General features: G+C 40.4%; 11 non-coding genes across 11 annotated transcripts; all 11 read right to left on the bottom strand.

The window, feature by feature from the left end:
- Positions 1-18: 18 nt before the first annotated feature.
- LOC137912488 (5S ribosomal RNA) lies at positions 19-137 on the bottom strand. The gene has a single exon (XR_011106345.1). It is a non-coding gene; the product is annotated as a 5S ribosomal RNA (ribosomal RNA).
- A 1,383-nt stretch (positions 138-1,520) lies between these two features.
- LOC137912484 (5S ribosomal RNA) lies at positions 1,521-1,639 on the bottom strand. The gene has a single exon (XR_011106341.1). It is a non-coding gene; the product is annotated as a 5S ribosomal RNA (ribosomal RNA).
- A 1,330-nt stretch (positions 1,640-2,969) lies between these two features.
- On the bottom strand, positions 2,970-3,088 carry LOC137912328 (5S ribosomal RNA). Its single transcript, XR_011106206.1, has one exon. It is a non-coding gene; the product is annotated as a 5S ribosomal RNA (ribosomal RNA).
- A 1,382-nt stretch (positions 3,089-4,470) lies between these two features.
- Positions 4,471-4,589, bottom strand: LOC137912471 (5S ribosomal RNA). Its single transcript, XR_011106328.1, has one exon. It is a non-coding gene; the product is annotated as a 5S ribosomal RNA (ribosomal RNA).
- A 1,340-nt stretch (positions 4,590-5,929) lies between these two features.
- Positions 5,930-6,048, bottom strand: LOC137912344 (5S ribosomal RNA). Its single transcript, XR_011106221.1, has one exon. It is a non-coding gene; the product is annotated as a 5S ribosomal RNA (ribosomal RNA).
- A 1,319-nt stretch (positions 6,049-7,367) lies between these two features.
- LOC137912495 (5S ribosomal RNA) lies at positions 7,368-7,486 on the bottom strand. The gene has a single exon (XR_011106352.1). It is a non-coding gene; the product is annotated as a 5S ribosomal RNA (ribosomal RNA).
- A 1,382-nt stretch (positions 7,487-8,868) lies between these two features.
- LOC137912356 (5S ribosomal RNA) lies at positions 8,869-8,987 on the bottom strand. The gene has a single exon (XR_011106232.1). It is a non-coding gene; the product is annotated as a 5S ribosomal RNA (ribosomal RNA).
- Positions 8,988-10,338: 1,351 nt separating this feature from the next.
- Positions 10,339-10,457, bottom strand: LOC137912474 (5S ribosomal RNA). The gene has a single exon (XR_011106331.1). It is a non-coding gene; the product is annotated as a 5S ribosomal RNA (ribosomal RNA).
- Positions 10,458-11,782: 1,325 nt separating this feature from the next.
- Positions 11,783-11,901, bottom strand: LOC137912308 (5S ribosomal RNA). The gene has a single exon (XR_011106187.1). It is a non-coding gene; the product is annotated as a 5S ribosomal RNA (ribosomal RNA).
- Positions 11,902-13,230: 1,329 nt separating this feature from the next.
- Positions 13,231-13,349, bottom strand: LOC137912368 (5S ribosomal RNA). Its single transcript, XR_011106243.1, has one exon. It is a non-coding gene; the product is annotated as a 5S ribosomal RNA (ribosomal RNA).
- Positions 13,350-14,698: 1,349 nt separating this feature from the next.
- LOC137912380 (5S ribosomal RNA) lies at positions 14,699-14,817 on the bottom strand. Its single transcript, XR_011106254.1, has one exon. It is a non-coding gene; the product is annotated as a 5S ribosomal RNA (ribosomal RNA).
- Positions 14,818-15,817: the final 1,000 nt, after the last annotated feature.

Consider the following 15,817-nt stretch of genomic DNA (forward strand, 5'->3'; position numbering starts at 1 on the left):
GCCTCAGGGATGAGGAAAAGCTTACGGCACCTGGTATTCCCAGGCGGTCTGCCATCCAAGTACTAACCAGGCCCGACCCTGCTTAGCTTCCGAGATCGGACGAGATCGGGCGTGTTCAGAGTGGTATGGCCGTAGACGAAAGCTGCGGCGAAAAGGACAGTATATAAACACGACTGTCCAAACTCGGCGGACCGCCGTGTATTACAAAAAAACAAATACTTTCCCAGCGGGCGTCACCTTGTATCTCCGCCTGTCACGCGGAAGACCGGGGTTCGGTTCCCCGACGGGGAGATGTTCTTTGTATCCAGGCATCCGGCGTAAATATTTTCCAAAGAAATTAAGCATGCAATCAACTTCTTGATCAATCTTGGAACACATTTAATTCTGAGATCCATCCTGTCTCGATACAAAAAGGTTCATTCTTTGCTGTCCAATCACAGCTGTTCAATCACTGATCAAAGATCAAATTAAAAGATGATGAACATCAAAGATACAAATCAAATAAAAGATGATGAACATCAAAGATACAGATCAAATAAAAGATGATGAACATCAAAGATACAGATCAAATAAAAGATGATGAACATCAAAGATACAGATCAAATAAAAGATGATGAACATCAAAGATACAAATCAAACCATACAGGGCAATGCAGCCTCATGGTAGTACGGGTAGTGCGGTTAGCAGGAGCTAACGTAGCATTGCTAGTATCTCCCTTGTGCCGGTCTCAAGCCCGGATAAATGCAGAGAGTTGCATCAGGAATGGTGTGGTGTTGGTTGGAAATAAGAAGGCAGTAGCAGTTCCAACCACTTAACTTTATCAGAACATCTTTAGTACATCTTTAGTACATCTTTAGTACATCTTTAGTGCATCTTTAGTGCATCTTTAGTGCATCTTTAGTACATCTTTAGTGCACCTTTAGTACATCTTGAGTACAACTCGCACTGGAACATCAACTCTGCATTCTTCTTCTCTCATTCTCTCTCTCGCTCCTCTCGCTTCTTCTGCAGTCCCTATTTCTCAGCATCAGAGTACTTACGCCCTCTTGTGGCGAAAGCATAGAACACAAAAAATGGCATCCGGCGAAAATATTTTCCAAAAGAATTATGCATGCAATAAACTTCTTGATCTTGATCAATCTTGGAATACATTTAATTCTGAAATCGATCCTGTCTGGATACAAAAAAGGACCAATCTCTGCTGTCCAATCGCAGCTGTTCAATCACTGATCAAAGATCAAATTAAAAGATGATGAACATCAAATATACAGATCAAATAAAATATCTAAAAATCAAAGGAAGCACAATTTTATATATATAATCACACATGGTCATTTTACTCTGGCGTCATCCATGCTTGTGTCATTAAAAATAAATAAATAAAATCAACCTATGAAATCAATCAACTGCTCAAGGAAAGTCATCAATCACAAGTCTTCAAATTGACAACCATCTTGATTTCCGACTTTTGGAAGAAAAAATTCCATTTTGTTTGCCCGCAGCCTCAGGGATGAGGAAAAGCTTACGGCACCTGGTATTCCCAGGCGGTCTCCCATCCAAGTACTAACCAGGCCCGACCCTGCTTAGCTTCCGAGATCGGACGAGACCGGGCGTGTTCAGAGTGGTATGGCCGTAGACGAAAGCTGCGGCGAAAAGGACAGTATATAAACACGACTGTCCAAACTCGGCGGACCGCCGTGTATTACAAAAAAAAAAATACTTTCCCAGCGGGCGTCACCTTGTATCTCCGCCTGTCACGCGGAAGACCGGGGTTCGGTTCCCCGACGGGGAGATGTTCTTTGTATCCAGGCATCCGGCGTAAATATTTTCCAAAGAAATTAAGCATGCAATCAACTTCTTGATCAATCTTGGAACACATTTAATTCTGAGATCCATCCTGTCTCGATACAAAAAGGTTCATTCTTTGCTGTCCAATCACAGCTGTTCAATCACTGATCAAAGATCAAATTAAAAGATGATGAACATCAAAGATACAAATCAAATAAAAGATGATGAACATCAAAGATACAGATCAAATAAAAGATGATGAACATCAAAGATACAGATCAAATAAAAGATGTTGAACATCAAAGATACAAATCAAACCATACAGGGCAATGCAGCCTCATGGTAGTACCGGTAGTGCGGTTAGCAGGAGCTAACGTAGCATTGCTAGTTTCTCCCTTGTGCCGGTCTCAAGCCCGGATAAATGCAGAGAGTTGCATCAGGAATGGTGTGGTGTTGGTTGGAAATAAGAAGGCAGTAGCAGTTCCAACCACTTAACTTTATCAGAACATCTTTAGTACATCTTTAGTACATCTTTAGTACATCTTTAGTACATCTTTAGTACATCTTTAGTGCATCTTTAGTACATCTTGAGTACAACTCGCACTGGAACATCAACTCTGCATTCTTCTTCTCTCATTCTGTCTCTCGCTCCTCTCGCTTCTTCTGCAGTCCCTATTTCTCAGCATCAGAGTACTTACGCCCTCTTGTGGCGAAAGCATAGAACACAAAAAATGGCATCCGGCGAAAATATTTTCCAAAAGAATTATGCATGCAATAAACTTCTTGATCTTGATCATCTTGGAATACATTTAATTCTGAAATCGATCCTGTCTGGATACAAAACAGGTCCAATCTCTGCTGTCCAATCGCAGCTGTTCAGTCACTGATCAAAGATCAAATTAAAAGATGATGAACATCAAATATACAGATCAAATAAAATATCTAAAAATCAAAGGAAGCACAATTTTATATATATAATCACACATGGTCATTTTACTCTGGCGTCATCCATGCTTGTGTCATTAAAAATAAATAAATAAATAAAATCAACCTATGAAATCAATCAACTGCTCAAGGAAAGTCATCAATCACAAGTCTTCAAATTGACAACCATCTTGATTTCCGACTTTTGGATGAAAAAATTCCATTTTGTTTGCCCGCAGCCTCAGGGATGAGGAAAAGCTTACGGCTCCTGGTATTCCCAGGCGGTCTCCCACCCAAGTACTAACCAGGCCCGACCCCGCTTAGCTTCCGAGATCGGACGAGACCGGGCGTGTTCAGAGTGGTATGGCCGTAGACAAAAGCTGCGGCGAAAAGGACAGTATATAAACACGACTGTCCAAACTCGGCGGACCGCCGTGTATAACAAAAAAAAAATACTTTCCCAGCGGGCGTCACCTTGTATCTCCGCCTGTCACGCGGAAGACCGGGGTTCGGTTCCCCGACGGGGAGATGTTCTTTGTATCCAGGCATCCGGCGTAAATATTTTCCAAAGAAATTAAGCATGCAATCAACTTCTTGATCAATCTTGGAACACATTTAATTCTGAGATCCATCCTGTCTCGATACAAAAAGGTTCATTCTTTGCTGTCCAATCACAGCTGTTCAATCACTGATCAAAGATCAAATTAAAAGATGATGAACATCAAAGATACAAATCAAATAAAAGATGATGAACATCAAAGATACAGATCAAATAAAAGATGATGAACATCAAAGATACAGATCAAATAAAAGATGATGAACATCAAAGATACAGATCAAATAAAAGATGATGAACATCAAAGATACAAATCAAACCATACAGGGCAATGCAGCCTCATGGTAGTACGGGTAGTGCGGTTAGCAGGAGCTAACGTAGCATTGCTAGTATCTCCCTTGTGCCGGTCTCAAGCCCGGATAAATGCAGAGAGTTGCATCAGGAATGGTGTGGTGTTGGTTGGAAATAAGAAGGCAGTAGCAGTTCCAACCACTTAACTTTATCAGAACATCTTTAGTACATCTTTAGTACATCTTTAGTACATCTTTAGTACATCTTTAGTGCATCTTTAGTGCATCTTTAGTACATCTTTAGTGCACCTTTAGTACATCTTGAGTACAACTCGCACTGGAACATCAACTCTGCATTCTTCTTCTCTCATTCTCTCTCTCGCTCCTCTCGCTTCTTCTGCAGTCCCTATTTCTCAGCATCAGAGTACTTACGCCCTCTTGTGGCGAAAGCATAGAACACAAAAAATGGCATCCGGCGAAAATATTTTCCAAAAGAATTATGCATGCAATAAACTTCTTGATCTTGATCAATCTTGGAATACATTTAATTCTGAAATCGATCCTGTCTGGATACAAAAAAGGACCAATCTCTGCTGTCCAATCGCAGCTGTTCAATCACTGATCAAAGATCAAATTAAAAGATGATGAACATCAAATATACAGATCAAATAAAATATCTAAAAATCAAAGGAAGCACAATTTTATATATATAATCACACATGGTCATTTTACTCTGGCGTCATCCATGCTTGTGTCATTAAAAATAAATAAATAAAATCAACCTATGAAATCAATCAACTGCTCAAGGAAAGTCATCAATCACAAGTCTTCAAATTGACAACCATCTTGATTTCCGACTTTTGGAAGAAAAAATTCCATTTTGTTTGCCCGCAGCCTCAGGGATGAGGAAAAGCTTACGGCACCTGGTATTCCCAGGCGGTCTCCCATCCAAGTACTAACCAGGCCCGACCCTGCTTAGCTTCCGAGGTCGGACGAGATCGGGCGTGTTCAGAGTGGTATGGCCGTAGACGAAAGCTGCGGCGAAAAGGACAGTATATAAACACGACTGTCCAAACTCAGCGGACCGCCGTGTATTAAAAAAAACAAATACTTTCCCAGCGGGCGTCACCTTGTATCTCCGCCTGTCACGCGGAAGACCGGGGTTCGGTTCCCCGACGGGGAGATGTTCTTTGTATCCAGGCATCCGGCGTAAATATTTTCCAAAGAAATTAAGCATGCAATCAACTTCTTGATCAATATTGGAACACATTTAATTCTGAGATCCATCCTGTCTCGATACAAAAAGGTTCATTCTTTGCTGTCCAATCACAGCTGTTCAATCACTGATCAAAGATCAAATTAAAAGATGATGAACATCAAAGATACAAATCAAATAAAAGATGATGAACATCAAAGATACAGATCAAATAAAAGATGATGAACATCAGAGATATAGATCAAATAAAAGATGATGAACATCAAAGATACAAATCAAACCATACCGGGCAATGCAGCCTCATGGTAGTACCGGTAGTGCGGTTAGCAGGAGCTAACGTAGCATTGCTAGTATCTCCCTTGTGCCGGTCTCAAGCCCGGATAAATGCAGAGAGTTGCATCAGGAATGGTGTGGTGTTGGTTGGAAATAAGAAGGCAGTAGCAGTTCCAACCACTTAACTTTATCAGAACATCTTTAGTACATCTTTAGTACATCTTTAGTGCATCTTTAGTAGATCTTTAGTGCATCTTTAGTACATCTTTAGTGCACCTTTAGTACATCTTGAGTACAACTCGCTCTGGAACATCAACTCTGCATTCTTCTTCTCTCATTCTCTCTCTCGCTCCTCTCGCTTCTTCTGCAGTCCCTATTTCTCAGCATCAGAGTACTTTCGCCCTCTTGTGGCGAAAGCATAGAACACAAAAAATGGCATCCGGCGAAAATATTTTCCAAAAGAATTATTCATGCATTAAACTTCTTGATCTTGATCATCTTGGAATACATTTAATTCTGAAATCGATCCTGTCTGGATACAAAACAGGTCCAATCTCTGCTGTCCAATCGCAGCTGTTCAGTCACTGATCAAAGATCAAATTAAAAGATGATGAACATCAAATATACAGATCAAATAAAATATCTAAAAATCAAAGGAAGCACAATTTTATATATATAATCACACATGGTCATTTTACTCTGGCGTCATCCATGCTTGTGTCATTAAAAATAAATAAATAAATAAAATCAACCTATGAAATCAATCAACTGCTGAAGGAAAGTCATCAATCACAAGTCTTCAAATTGACAACCATCTTGATTTCCAACTTTTGGATGAAAAAATTCCATTTTGTTTGCCCGCAGCCTCAGGGATGAGGAAAAGCTTACGGCACCTGGTATTCCCAGGCGGTCTCCCATCCAAGTACTAACCAGGCCCGACCCTGCTTAGCTTCCGAGATCGGACGAGATCGGGCGTGTTCAGAGTGGTATGGCCGTAGACGAAAGCTGCGGCGAAAAGGACAGTATATAAACACGACTGTCCAAACTCGGCGGACCGCCGTGTATTACAAAAAACAAAATACTTTCCCAGCGGGCGTCACCTTGTATCTCCGCCTGTCACGCGGAAGACCGGGGTTCGGTTCCCCGACGGGGAGATGTTCTTTGTATCCAGGCATCCGGCGTAAATATTTTCCAAAGAAATTAAGCATGCAATCAACTTCTTGATCAATCTTGGAACACATTTAATTCTGAGATCCATCCTGTCTCGATACAAAAAGGTTCATTCTTTGCTGTCCAATCACAGCTGTTCAATCACTGATCAAAGATCAAATTAAAAGATGATGAACATCAAAGATACAAATCAAATAAAAGATGATGAACATCAAAGATACAGATCAAATAAAAGATGATGAACATCAAAGATACAGATCAAATAAAAGATGTTGAACATCAAAGATACAAATCAAACCATACAGGGCAATGCAGCCTCATGGTAGTACCGGTAGTGCGGTTAGCAGGAGCTAACGTAGCATTGCTAGTTTCTCCCTTGTGCCGGTCTCAAGCCCGGATAAATGCAGAGAGTTGCATCAGGAATGGTGTGGTGTTGGTTGGAAATAAGAAGGCAGTAGCAGTTCCAACCACTTAACTTTATCAGAACATCTTTAGTACATCTTTAGTACATCTTTAGTACATCTTTAGTACATCTTTAGTGCATCTTTAGTACATCTTGAGTACAACTCGCACTGGAACATCAACTCTGCATTCTTCTTCTCTCATTCTGTCTCTCGCTCCTCTCGCTTCTTCTGCAGTCCCTATTTCTCAGCATCAGAGTACTTACGCCCTCTTGTGGCGAAAGCATAGAACACAAAAAATGGCATCCGGCGAAAATATTTTCCAAAAGAATTATGCATGCAATAAACTTCTTGATCTTGATCATCTTGGAATACATTTAATTCTGAAATCGATCCTGTCTGGATACAAAACAGGTCCAATCTCTGCTGTCCAATCGCAGCTGTTCAGTCACTGATCAAAGATCAAATTAAAAGATGATGAACATCAAATATACAGATCAAATAAAATATCTAAAAATCAAAGGAAGCACAATTTTATATATATAATCACACATGGTCATTTTACTCTGGCGTCATCCATGCTTGTGTCATTAAAAATAAATAAATAAATAAAATCAACCTATGAAATCAATCAACTGCTCAAGGAAAGTCATCAATCACAAGTCTTCAAATTGACAACCATCTTGATTTCCGACTTTTGGATGAAAAAATTCCATTTTGTTTGCCCGCAGCCTCAGGGATGAGGAAAAGCTTACGGCTCCTGGTATTCCCAGGCGGTCTCCCACCCAAGTACTAACCAGGCCCGACCCCGCTTAGCTTCCGAGATCGGACGAGATCGGGCGTGTTCAGAGTGGTATGGCCGTAGACAAAAGCTGCGGCGAAAAGGACAGTATATAAACACGACTGTCCAAACTCGGCGGACCGCCGTGTATAACAAAAAAAAAATACTTTCCCAGCGGGCGTCACCTTGTATCTCCGCCTGTCACGCGGAAGACCGGGGTTCGGTTCCCCGACGGGGAGATGTTCTTTGTATCCAGGCATCCGGCGTAAATATTTTCCAAAGAAATTAAGCATGCAATCAACTTCTTGATCAATCTTGGAACACATTTAATTCTGAGATCCATCCTGTCTCGATACAAAAAGGTTCATTCTTTGCTGTCCAATCACAGCTGTTCAATCACTGATCAAAGATCAAATTAAAAGATGATGAACATCAAAGATACAAATCAAATAAAAGATGATGAACATCAAAGATACAGATCAAATAAAAGATGATGAACATCAAAGATACAGATCAAATAAAAGATGATGAACATCAAAGATACAGATCAAATAAAAGATGATGAACATCAAAGATACAAATCAAACCATACAGGGCAATGCAGCCTCATGGTAGTACGGGTAGTGCGGTTAGCAGGAGCTAACGTAGCATTGCTAGTATCTCCCTTGTGCCGGTCTCAAGCCCGGATAAATGCAGAGAGTTGCATCAGGAATGGTGTGGTGTTGGTTGGAAATAAGAAGGCAGTAGCAGTTCCAACCACTTAACTTTATCAGAACATCTTTAGTACATCTTTAGTACATCTTTAGTACATCTTTAGTACATCTTTAGTGCATCTTTAGTGCATCTTTAGTACATCTTTAGTGCACCTTTAGTACATCTTGAGTACAACTCGCACTGGAACATCAACTCTGCATTCTTCTTCTCTCATTCTCTCTCTCGCTCCTCTCGCTTCTTCTGCAGTCCCTATTTCTCAGCATCAGAGTACTTACGCCCTCTTGTGGCGAAAGCATAGAACACAAAAAATGGCATCCGGCGAAAATATTTTCCAAAAGAATTATGCATGCAATAAACTTCTTGATCTTGATCAATCTTGGAATACATTTAATTCTGAAATCGATCCTGTCTGGATACAAAAAAGGACCAATCTCTGCTGTCCAATCGCAGCTGTTCAATCACTGATCAAAGATCAAATTAAAAGATGATGAACATCAAATATACAGATCAAATAAAATATCTAAAAATCAAAGGAAGCACAATTTTATATATATAATCACACATGGTCATTTTACTCTGGCGTCATCCATGCTTGTGTCATTAAAAATAAATAAATAAAATCAACCTATGAAATCAATCAACTGCTCAAGGAAAGTCATCAATCACAAGTCTTCAAATTGACAACCATCTTGATTTCCGACTTTTGGAAGAAAAAATTCCATTTTGTTTGCCCGCAGCCTCAGGGATGAGGAAAAGCTTACGGCACCTGGTATTCCCAGGCGGTCTCCCATCCAAGTACTAACCAGGCCCGACCCTGCTTAGCTTCCGAGATCGGACGAGATCGGGCGTGTTCAGAGTGGTATGGCCGTAGACGAAGGCTGCAGCGAAAAGGACAGTATATAAACACGACTGTCCAAACTCAGCGGACCGCCGTGTATTAAAAAAAACAAATACTTTCCCAGCGGGCGTCACCTTGTATCTCCGCCTGTCACGCGGAAGACCGGGGTTCGGTTCCCCGACGGGGAGATGTTCTTTGTATCCAGGCATCCGGCGTAAATATTTTCCAAAGAAATTAAGCATGCAATCAACTTCTTGATCAATATTGGAACACATTTAATTCTGAGATCCATCCTGTCTCGATACAAAAAGGTTCATTCTTTGCTGTCCAATCACAGCTGTTCAATCACTGATCAAAGATCAAATTAAAAGATGATGAACATCAAAGATACAAATCAAATAAAAGATGATGAACATCAAAGATACAGATCAAATAAAAGATGATGAACATCAGAGATATAGATCAAATAAAAGATGATGAACATCAAAGATACAAATCAAACCATACCGGGCAATGCAGCCTCATGGTAGTACCGGTAGTGCGGTTAGCAGGAGCTAACGTAGCATTGCTAGTATCTCCCTTGTGCCGGTCTCAAGCCCGGATAAATGCAGAGAGTTGCATCAGGAATGGTGTGGTGTTGGTTGGAAATAAGAAGGCAGTAGCAGTTCCAACCACTTAACTTTATCAGAACATCTTTAGTACATCTTTAGTACATCTTTAGTACATCTTTAGTGCATCTTTAGTACATCTTTAGTGCATCTTTAGTACATCTTTAGTGCACCTTTAGTACATCTTGAGTACAACTCGCTCTGGAACATCAACTCTGCATTCTTCTTCTCTCATTCTGTCTCTCGCTCCTCTCGCTTCTTCTGCAGTCCCTATTTCTCAGCATCAGAGTACTTACGCCCTCTTGTGGCGAAAGCATAGAACACAAAAAATGGCATCCGGCGAAAATATTTTCCAAAAGAATTATTCATGCATTAAACTTCTTGATCTTGATCATCTTGGAATACATTTAATTCTGAAATCGATCCTGTCTGGATACAAAACAGGTCCAATCTCTGCTGTCCAATCGCAGCTGTTCAGTCACTGATCAAAGATCAAATTAAAAGATGATGAACATCAAATATACAGATCAAATAAAATATCTAAAAATCAAAGGAAGCACAATTTTATATATATAATCACACATGGTCATTTTACTCTGGCGTCATCCATGCTTGTGTCATTAAAAATAAATAAATAAATAAAATCAACCTATGAAATCAATCAACTGCTCAAGGAAAGTCATCAATCACAAGTCTTCAAATTGACAACCATCTTGATTTCCGACTTTTGGATGAAAAAATTCCATTTTGTTTGCCCGCAGCCTCAGGGATGAGGAAAAGCTTACGGCACCTGGTATTCCCAGGCGGTCTCCCATCCAAGTACTGACCAGGCCCGACCCTGCTTAGCTTCCGAGATCGGACGAGATCGGGCGTGTTCAGAGTGGTATGGCCGTAGACAAAAGCTGTGGCGAAAAGGACAGTATATAAACACGACTGTCCAAACTCGGCGGACCGCCGTGTATTACAAAAAAAAAATACTTTCCCAGCGGGCGTCACCTTGTATCTCTGCCTGTCACGCGGAAGACCGGGGTTCGGTTCCCCGACGGGGAGATGTTCTTTGTATCCAGGCATCCGGCGTAAATATTTTCCAAAGAAATTAAGCATGCAATCAACTTCTTGATCAATCTTGGAACACATTTAATTCTGAGATCCATCCTGTCTCGATACAAAAAGGTTCATTCTTTGCTGTCCAATCACAGCTGTTCAATCACTGATCAAAGATCAAATTAAAAGATGATGAACATCAAAGATACAAATCAAATAAAAGATGATGAACATCAAAGATACAGATCAAATAAAAGATGATGAACATCAAAGATACAGATCAAATAAAAGATGTTGAACATCAAAGATACAAATCAAACCATACAGGGCAATGCAGCCTCATGGTAGTACCGGTAGTGCGGTTAGCAGGAGCTAACGTAGCATTGCTAGTTTCTCCCTTGTGCCGGTCTCAAGCCCGGATAAATGCAGAGAGTTGCATCAGGAATGGTGTGGTGTTGGTTGGAAATAAGAAGGCAGTAGCAGTTCCAACCACTTAACTTTATCAGAACATCTTTAGTACATCTTTAGTACATCTTTAGTACATCTTTAGTACATCTTTAGTACATCTTTAGTGCATCTTTAGTACATCTTGAGTACAACTCGCACTGGAACATCAACTCTGCATTCTTCTTCTCTCATTCTGTCTCTCGCTCCTCTCGCTTCTTCTGCAGTCCCTATTTCTCAGCATCAGAGTACTTACGCCCTCTTGTGGCGAAAGCATAGAACACAAAAAATGGCATCCGGCGAAAATATTTTCCAAAAGAATTATGCATGCAATAAACTTCTTGATCTTGATCATCTTGGAATACATTTAATTCTGAAATCGATCCTGTCTGGATACAAAACAGGTCCAATCTCTGCTGTCCAATCGCAGCTGTTCAGTCACTGATCAAAGATCAAATTAAAAGATGATGAACATCAAATATACAGATCAAATAAAATATCTAAAAATCAAAGGAAGCACAATTTTATATATATAATCACACATGGTCATTTTACTCTGGCGTCATCCATGCTTGTGTCATTAAAAATAAATAAATAAAATCAACCTATGAAATCAATCAACTGCTCAAGGAAAGTCATCAATCACAAGTCTTCAAATTGACAACCATCTTGATTTCCAACTTTTGGATGAAAAAATTCCATTTTGTTTGCCCGCAGCCTCAGGGATGAGGAAAAGCTTACGGCACCTGGTATTCCCAGGCGGTCTCCCATCCAAGTACTAACCAGGCCCGACCCTGCTTAGCTTCCGAGATCGGACGAGATCGGGCGCGTTCAGAGTGGTATGGCCGTAGACGAAAGCTGCGGCGAAAAGGACAGTATATAAACACGACTGTCCAAACTCGGCGGACCGCCGTGTATTACAAAAAAAAAAATACTTTCCCAGCGGGCGTCACCTTGTATCTCCGCCTGTCACGCGGAAGACCGGGGTTCGGTTCCCCGACGGGGAGATGTTCTTTGTATCCAGGCATCCGGCGTAAATATTTTCCAAAGAAATTAAGCATGCAATCAACTTCTTGATCAATCTTGGAACACATTTAATTCTGAGATCCATCCTGTCTCGATACAAAAAGGTTCATTCTTTGCTGTCCAATCACAGCTGTTCAATCACTGATCAAAGATCAAATTAAAAGATGATGAACATCAAAGATACAAATCAAATAAAAGATGATGAACATCAAAGATACAGATCAAATAAAAGATGATGAACATCAAAGATACAAATCAAACCATACAGGGCAATGCAGCCTCATGGTAGTACGGGTAGTGCGGTTAGCAGGAGCTAACGTAGCATTGCTAGTATCTCCCTTGTGCCGGTCTCAAGCCCGGATAAATGCAGAGAGTTGCATCAGCAATGGTGTGGTGTTGGTTGGAAATAAGAAGGCAGTAGCAGTTCCAACCACTTAACTTTATCAGAACATCTTTAGTACATCTTTAGTACATCTTTAGTACATCTTTAGTGCATCTTTAGTACATCTTTAGTACATCTTTAGTGCATCTTTAGTACATCTTTAGTGCATCTTTAGTACATCTTGAGTACAACTCGCTCTGGAACATCAACTCTGCATACTTCTTCTCTCATTCTCTCTCTCGCTCCTCTCGCTTCTTCTGCAGTCCCTATTTCTCAGCATCAGAGTACTTACGCCCTCTTGTGGCGAAAGCATAGAACACAAAAAATGGCATCCGGCGAAAATATTTTCCAAAATAATTATTCATGCATTAAACTTCTTGATCTTGATCATCTTGGAATACATTTAATTCTGAAATCGATCCTGTGTGGATACAAATGAGGTCCAATCTCTGCTGTCCAATCGCAGCTGTTCAATCACTGATCAAAGATCAAATTAAAAGATGATGAACATCAAATATACAGATCAAATAAAATATCTAAAAATCAAAGGAAGCACAATTTTATATATATAATCACACATGGGCATTTTACTCTGGCGTCATCCATGCTTGTGTCATTAAAAATAAATAAATAAATAAAATCAACCTATGAAATCAATCAACTGCTCAAGGAAAGTCATCAATCACAAGTCTTCAAATTGACAACCATCTTGATTTCCAACTTTTGGATGAAAAAATTCCATTTTGTTTGCCCGCAGCCTCAGGGATGAGGAAAAGCTTACGGCACCTGGTATTCCCAGGCGGTCTCCCATCCAAGTACTAACCAGGCCCGACCCTGCTTAGCTTCCGAGATCGGACGAGATCGGGCGTGTTCAGAGTGGTATGGCCGTAGACGAAAGCTGCGGCGAAAAGGACAGTATATAAACACGACTGTCCAAACTCGGCGGACCGCCGTGTATTACAAAAAACAAAATACTTTCCCAGCGGGCGTCACCTTGTATCTCCGCCTGTCACGCGGAAGACCGGGGTTCGGTTCCCCGACGGGGAGATGTTCTTTGTATCCAGGCATCCGGCGTAAATATTTTCCAAAGAAATTAAGCATGCAATCAACTTCTTGATCAATCTTGGAACACATTTAATTCTGAGATCCATCCTGTCTCGATACAAAAAGGTTCATTCTTTGCTGTCCAATCACAGCTGTTCAATCACTGATCAAAGATCAAATTAAAAGATGATGAACATCAAAGATACAAATCAAATAAAAGATGATGAACATCAAAGATACAGATCAAATAAAAGATGATGAACATCAAAGATACAGATCAAATAAAAGATGATGAACATCAAAGATACAAATCAAACCATACAGGGCAATGCAGCCTCATGGTAGTACGGGTAGTGCGGTTAGCAGGAGCTAACGTAGCATTGCTAGTATCTCCCTTGTGCCGGTCTCAAGCCCGGATAAATGCAGAGAGTTGCATCAGCAATGGTGTGGTGTTGGTTGGAAATAAGAAGGCAGTAGCAGTTCCAACCACTTAACTTTATCAGAACATCTTTAGTACATCTTTAGTACATCTTTAGTACATCTTTAGTACATCTTTAGTGCATCTTTAGTGCATCTTTAGTACATCTTTAGTGCACCTTTAGTACATCTTGAGTACAACTCGCACTGGAACATCAACTCTGCATTCTTCTTCTCTCATTCTCTCTCTCGCTCCTCTCGCTTCTTCTGCAGTCCCTATTTCTCAGCATCAGAGTACTTACGCCCTCTTGTGGCGAAAGCATAGAACACAAAAAATGGCATCCGGCGAAAATATTTTCCAAAAGAATTATGCATGCAATAAACTTCTTGATCTTGATCAATCTTGGAATACATTTAATTCTGAAATCGATCCTGTCTGGATACAAAAAAGGACCAATCTCTGCTGTCCAATCGCAGCTGTTCAATCACTGATCAAAGATCAAATTAAAAGATGATGAACATCAAATATACAGATCAAATAAAATATCTAAAAATCAAAGGAAGCACAATTTTATATATATAATCACACATGGTCATTTTACTCTGGCGTCATCCATGCTTGTGTCATTAAAAATAAATAAATAAAATCAACCTATGAAATCAATCAACTGCTCAAGGAAAGTCATCAATCACAAGTCTTCAAATTGACAACCATCTTGATTTCCGACTTTTGGAAGAAAAAATTCCATTTTGTTTGCCCGCAGCCTCAGGGATGAGGAAAAGCTTACGGCACCTGGTATTCCCAGGCGGTCTCCCATCCAAGTACTAACCAGGCCCGACCCTGCTTAGCTTCCGAGATCGGACGAGATCGGGCGTGTTCAGAGTGGTATGGCCGTAGACGAAAGCTGCGGCGAAAAGGACAGTATATAAACACGACTGTCCAAACTCGGCGGACCGCCGTGTATTACAAAAAACAAAATACTTTCCCAGCGGGCGTCACCTTGTATCTCCGCCTGTCACGCGGAAGACCGGGGTTCGGTTCCCCGACGGGGAGATGTTCTTTGTATCCAGGCATCCGGCGTAAATATTTTCCAAAGAAATTAAGCATGCAATCAACTTCTTGATCAATCTTGGAACACATTTAATTCTGAGATCCATCCTGTCTCGATACAAAAAGGTTCATTCTTTGCTGTCCAATCACAGCTGTTCAATCACTGATCAAAGATCAAATTAAAAGATGATGAACATCAAAGATACAAATCAAATAAAAGATGATGAACATCAAAGATACAGATCAAATAAAAGATGATGAACATCAAAGATACAGATCAAATAAAAGATGATGAACATCAAAGATACAAATCAAACCATACAGGGCAATGCAGCCTCATGGTAGTACGGGTAGTGCGGTTAGCAGGAGCTAACGTAGCATTGCTAGTATCTCCCTTGTGCCGGTCTCAAGCCCGGATAAATGCAGAGAGTTGCATCAGCAATGGTGTGGTGTTGGTTGGAAATAAGAAGGCAGTAGCAGTTCCAACCACTTAACTTTATCAGAACATCTTTAGTACATCTTTAGTACATCTTTAGTACATCTTTAGTACATCTTTAGTGCATCTTTAGTGCATCTTTAGTACATCTTTAGTGCACCTTTAGTACATCTTGAGTACAACTCGCACTGGAACATCAACTCTGCATTCTTCTTCTCTCATTCTCTCTCTCGCTCCTCTCGCTTCTTCTGCAGTCCCTATTTCTCAGCATCAGAGTACTTACGCCCTCTTGTGGCGAAAGCATAGAACACAAAAAATGGCATCCGGCGAAAATATTTTCCAAAAGAATTATTCATGCAATAAACTTCTTGATCTTGATCAATCTTGGAATACATTTAATTCTGAAATCGATC

The sequence above is a fragment of the Brachionichthys hirsutus genome, unplaced genomic scaffold (genome assembly GCF_040956055.1).
Source record: "Brachionichthys hirsutus isolate HB-005 unplaced genomic scaffold, CSIRO-AGI_Bhir_v1 contig_1145, whole genome shotgun sequence".
NCBI lineage: Eukaryota > Metazoa > Chordata > Actinopteri > Lophiiformes > Brachionichthyidae > Brachionichthys > Brachionichthys hirsutus.